We start from the raw sequence: 6,602 nt of genomic DNA on the forward strand, positions 1-6,602 counted from the left end.
CTGGGGGAAGGGGGAAGGGGGGCGTCAGAAAGCCAGTCAATATCTGGTGTGACCACCATTTGCCTCACGCAGAGCAACACATCTTCTTCACGTAGAGGTTGTTGATCAGGTTGTGGAATGTTGCTAATATTAATTGAATCTAATCTCAAGTGAACAAATCCACTCAGCAGATTCCACCATGTTGTTTTTGCATTGATTAACTGATCATCATCGGTGTGAAAACATCTATAGAAGCAGGGGTTTTGTTACTACTTTGCTGCTCTGGAGCAAACAGGTGTGTGTTAACCCAGTGCCTGTCAGGTACGTGAGTGGATGGTTTAGTTTGAACCCAAATGCAGGCAGTAGGCCTACACAGAGGAACTGAAAGAAAAACTAATTTATTAAACAACAAAACAAAAGGCTGACGTGGCAGCAACAGAAACTAAATAACAAAAATTTACATAATCCAGAGATGCAAAAAAACAAGAGGGCGAGACACGACGAAAACCAGGCAGCACATGGAAGTGACAATGAATCAGTGCAGGGACGTGCGGTCAGGGGAGGCAGGTGAGGCAGAGCCTCCCCTGTCATCATGACAAGAAAAAAAAAAGATAACATAAAATGAATATTAATATTTGTCCACTGATCTTTATGTATGAGTAATTTTCTAACATTTTTATGGTCTAAATCGCATTTTTATAGTCAAAATCGCTGAAATTGCATATTTCCTGTTCAAATATGAGGGTGAAACGGGAGGTGTGGCAGCAACGAGCCGAGCTTCACCTCTGATTGCGCAATCCATCACAAACTGGGCTGATACATGCAATTGTCCCGTGCCTGTTATATAATGGTTTATATAGCCTGATTTTCCACAGTCTGGCTAATGTCTTTAACCATTTACGTTTAATGTTTGTTAGTGACATATTTAGTTTTGCTGAGGGGACATAAAACCGCGGTGAAAAGGCGAAGGGTGAGGCAGGCAGTACTCTGCCGCACTGAAGGGGGCGCACGAGGAGCCAACGGGAGCTTGTTGCTGCTGTCCTTTCACGCAGAGGCCAGTGACAGTCACGTGCACTGCTGCCAGCCGTTAAGTTTTGTTTTGCTCCATCGGACTGCCTAAATGGTAATTGTAACGTTTTTTCTGATCTTATCTTTAATACTACTGTGTGTGGGCGTGAGTGAGTGAGTGAGTGAGTGAGTGAGTGAGTGAGTGAGTGAGTGAGTGAGAGACAGAGAGAGTGTGTGTGTGAAGAACGCTGATGAGATATGAAATAACCAGTAGCCAATTGAATAAGCTACCCTTTTGGATTTATATATTTGTAAATCTGACTCTAAAGGAGTCGGTGCCTCACCAACCATGAACCTCACCGTACGTCACTGAACCAGTGAGTAAGACCGGGTTTTAAAGGTGATTGCAAAATGAACACAGGTGACGGATTACAAACAAGGGACAGGTGTGGGTGGTTGAGGCAGGCTGATAGGACAAGTGAGGGAGACTCAGTGATGCAGAAGGAACACATGGGAGCAGAACAACAATAGAAAACATAATGGGGAATAAACTAAACACATGGAACACAAGAAACGTGAAACAATAAACCTAATACAAAAGTAAACTCAAAAATACTCAAATCCTGACAGGACCCCCTCCTTAAGGGACAGCTCCTGATGTCCCAAAAACAAAAACACCTAACTCAGGAGGGTGGCGGGGGAAAACACTGGACGGAGGAACAGAAACAAAAGACCGACGAGGCAAATGGCTAGGGGCAATGAAGAAAATCTGATTTGGTAGGTAGATGGGGAAAACCAAAGGATGGGGGGCTAGAACAAACAAAACACAAAGAATGATAAATTAAAAACCAACAGAGCAAAAATCCTGGGAATGAACAAAAAAAGGCCCAGGACATGTTCAAGCGAAGGGCAAGAATTCAGGCAGATGGCCTGGGAACTGTCTACACAGGAGCCAGAGTTCAGGCAGACGGCCCGGGAACCGCCCAGAGAGTCCAGCTAGAGGCGTCCTCCTGGACCCTCTCAAAGGCACAGGGCCTAGGTAACCTGAAGGCCTCAAAAACCCTGGGGCAGATATCAAGGAGGGCCTGAAAACCCTGGAGGTGGATATCCTGGGTAGCCTGAGGGCTCTGGTATGAAGAATCAAGGAGGCCTGAGAGAACAGGGTCCTGGAGGACTCGGGAGTGGACTTGGGGACTCCTGGGGACGTGGAACCAGACTTGGGGTTACAGAACCTCTTGGGAGCAGCCTGGTGAGAGGCATCGTCCTCCACCCTCTTGGAAGCTGATTGGGAGGAGTCCACGGAGACACTGTAAGGTGGAACAATTTGGAGTTACCAATGGACCTAACATGCATGTTTTTGGTCTGTGGAAGGAAACCAGAGTACCCGGAGACTCTGTGACCCTCTTACCTTCTTAGTGTAGGCAACCCTGGTCCTCAGGTGCCATTATCCTGCATGTTTTACTTGTTTCTCTGCCCCAACACACACACACACCGAGGTATGTGTGTAAACAGGGAGCTGTATGTGTCCCTGCTTCGCTGCGTCCCCATGCGACAGCATCCAGTTGAACTTCTCGGTGCAGTCTCTCTGCAGGCCTCCGTGTTTCTTGTCTCCACAGAGGCGCTGAGCCGCGAGCAAATGAACATCAGCACAGGGCTTGCATGAAGAATAGCTTTCAGTCTCCTCCAGCCCGCTGGGGAGAGTGATATTCAATCTGATAATTGAGGTATTGATAGATTGGGAGACAGTGGTGACATTGATGAGTGTGGGACTGAAGGTCCTGGATCGGATGGTGAGGATGGTTGTCAGGGGGAGAATTGATCTGCATCGACCCGCACGGCTCCACACCTCATGGCTTCTATTTTTTCTTCCATTTTCTATTTCTGGCTTTTCTATTTTTTTGTAAATTCTGTCTTCTTTAGCACTTATGCTTTCCTCATATGATATTTCATTCTCTTCTTTGTTCACTCTGCAGCCCTCTTCGCTCTTACTTACCTTTGATATTTTCCAAAGACATGAACTGTGAAGCATGAAGACAAATTAGATTGTTTTGGTGGGACAACAACGTGAGGATCTGTGTGGAAGCAGCTGAAAATGGCAGAACAGACATATAGGAACAGGAAAACATGCGAGCCTATATTCATGTAGGAAACAACGAATATTCCTAAATGCTTAGCAAACCTTGAAAGAATGCACATTTATAGGTTTATAGGCCAGAGGTAAACTAATGGTTGTAATTTGTAATGTGTACCACTTGGATTATGTGTTGTGAATGACTCTCAGCTACTACCACACCATAGTTTAGCTCAATATCTGTAAAACTGCCTGAGTTATGGCCATTCTTGGGTTCAAAAACGTTAATGACCTACAACGGCTTCAACTACCTTCAACAAATGTTCTTCAATATCTCTAGAATTATCTAAATTTAAGCCAATTTTGTGTTTGCTAACGTGTTTGCTTAAATTAGACTGACTCTGAAAATTAATCAGTTGTAGATGTACAATCAATAAATGCTAAACAAACAAACAGGCACCTTCACCTTCAGCAGGTGGTAATATTTCTAGTGCAACAGCTAAGCTTGTGTCACATAAAGTGACACAATGTGATAAAACATAAAATATACCACAACACGAGTCAAGGTGATGTTAAAACAGAACAGATACTGAAGGAGAAAAATAAACAAAAATAACAGAATTGCTAAGGACCCACTGGACCAGACTCTAACATCCCTCCTGGCCAACTCACAGGAAGTGGCACATTAAAGCTAAGTGAACCAAAAACGTGCACGCTCTCAGTCTCCCATATGTGAAAAAGGTACCTGCTCACCGCTGCCCAAACATGATGAAGCAGCTGATATTTCCTGACTGCAGCTGATCTGAAACATCCATCTATCCACTTTCCTTGCCTGCTTTCCCATTCGGGGTCATGAGGGAGCTGGTGTCTATCTCCAGAAGTCAATGTGCGAGACACGGGGGACACCCTGGACAGGTCTACAGTCCGTCACAGGGACACATAGAGACAAACGACCATTCACGCTCTCACCTTGGAACAATTTAGAGTTACCAATGAACCGAACATGCATGTTTTTGGTCTGTGGAAGGAAACCGGAGTACCTGGTGATCCTGTGACCTTCTTAGTGTGAGGCAACAGCTTTAACAGCTGTTCCACCATACTACGAAAGTGTAGAGGTTTAATATTAGCCAAAGTAGCATTCCTTTACACTGGTGTAGCATTAAGGAACCCCCTCTCTCCAGCAAACTGTTTTGTGTAGAAAGTTCATTTTGTCATGACAGAGTTCCTGGTATCACCTTGGATAAATGTTTACATTCCTAGCCTCCACACTATCACATTTTATCAGTTGAGACTGTTTTTAACGTTTCTTCTAAGATTCATAAGAAATGTGATTTATACAGAGGTGCCATCTATTCATCTGACTGTGAAATCTATTGTCATGTGAAAAAAGAACGTTGCTGTTTTGTTCTGAGTGCATTTATATAATAAGAAATTAGTCAAATAGTTGAACAAACTTTATTATTGGTTTGTCATTCCAGGAGACTGTCCAGAATTGTCCATAGAACCTCTTTTGAACAGGAATCTGAGTGTCTGACTTTGTTTTGACACCCCCTTTTGATAACAACTGGAGCGAGATCTCGGCTTCATTCTTTGCTTCTTGCAGTTTGTTTTAGTCTTCGTCTCTGTGTGCTGGTTCCTTCCCTTTGTCCTGTCATACATTTTAGCTACCTAAGTTTAAAGCGTCTGTTTTGTCTAGCTTTATTTGTGAAGCCAGTAAAATAATTATTAAAAAAATTAAAACGAGTATAACAAAGGTCCATTTGGACCATTTGTAGCTGTAAAAGATAGGACCAGTTAAAGAATCACTCCAGGTGTGCATCACCCGTCGACTCCTAACTCCATCAGCTGACAGCTCCAGACCTTCCTCAACATCATCACCCTAACCCTCCTGGGTGACCTTCCAGACAAACTGTTGACTTCAACTGATCTTCAGTTGACTCTTGGATCCTCCCATCCTTCCATGGGCCGGATGTACTTCTTGAGGAAGCTTAGATTCTTCAAGGTTTCCAGTAAGATGTTGCAGATCTTCTATAAGTCTGTTGTTGAGAGTGTCATCTCCTCTGCCATCATCTGTTGGGGCAGCAGCATCAGAGCCAGGGACCTAAAAAGGCTCAACAACCTGATAAAGAAGGCTGGTTCTGTTCTGGGGATGANCTGTGGAACCTCTGGAGATGATGATGCAAAGAAGGATTTTGCATAAAATCAAGGAAATCATGGACAACCCTGACCATCCTCTTCATGAGACCATCATCGGAAAACAGAGTCTCTTTAGTCAAAGGCTTCTTCAGATTAGCTGTAAAACGGACCACTACAGGAGATCTTTCCTGCCCACAGCCATCACCATCTATAATAACTCCTTCATTTAAATGAGCTACGTCAACATTTAATTTCCCTTTGGGATTAATAAAGTATTTTTGAATTGAATTGAGTTGAATCAGGAACACCCAAGCTGCACAAAATTGTTTCCAGGGGAAGCCTACCCCAATCCAGCTGCCCCCTTCACAGAAGGCAATGGCTTCATTATCAGCATAACAATGAAAATTTACCCCATGCTGTCTTATAACTTTACCTAATGGAAGCATATATAAAGTAAAGAGTATTGGTCCAAACACGTAACCCTGAGGAACTCCATAACAAACTTTGGTGTATGAAGAAGATTCATTATTATCATTAACAAACTGCAATCTATCAAACAAATATAATTGAAACCACTGTAGAGCTGCTCTTGCAATTCCAATATCATGTTCAAGCCTCTGTAAGAGAATATTGTGATCAATTGTATCAAATGCAGCACTGAATCTAAAAATATTTTATTAAAACACAATGAGAAAGTAAGCCCCTGTAAATGCTTTGTTAGTTCGGCAAACTAAGCACTACTTTCAGAATGACATGAAGTCTTTTTGTTGCCCACAGGTGCTATTTATATCATTTCCACAACTTTTTCCTTTTTCCAGTCTCACCACCCCTCCAACTTGTTTTTTGTTCTTATCACCTTCATCTCCTCCGCTCTCTGTCCTCACCACCCAACACCCAGCACTCCTCCTCTTCGTGTCTCCCCTCCTCTTCGTCATGTAACACACCTCGTGGGTTGGGATCTGCACCCCTCTCCCCCGCAGCTCCCCTTCCTCTTTAATCTCAAACTCCTGCCTCATCCCTCTCCTTCTCTCCTCTGTCATCCTCCTCCTCTCATCCCTCTGTGTCCTCAATGCGTCCTGGCGATTCCCGTTAGGTGTGTGTATGTGTGTGTGTGTGTGTGTGTGTTGGGGTCAGGGTCCTGGCAGGCCGATCACACCTTCTCTGTCCCTGCTACTATGATCACATACAGTTCGTTCTCACAGATCATGCACGAAGCTCTGTGTGATAGTTTACAATGTGTGTGTGTGTGTGTGTGTGTGTGTTAATCAAACTGCGACATGCATGTTTCACCTCAGCAGATAGAAGCCTAGCTCCCAGTGTCTTACACCTGCATGTTGCTATGGAAACTGGGTATCCTCTGTACGTCACTCGTGCCCATGTTTGGTCTCGTTTCCTGCTCCTTTCTAAC

The sequence above is a fragment of the Kryptolebias marmoratus genome, linkage group LG19 (genome assembly GCF_001649575.2).
Source record: "Kryptolebias marmoratus isolate JLee-2015 linkage group LG19, ASM164957v2, whole genome shotgun sequence".
Taxonomy (NCBI): Eukaryota; Metazoa; Chordata; class Actinopteri; order Cyprinodontiformes; family Rivulidae; genus Kryptolebias; species Kryptolebias marmoratus.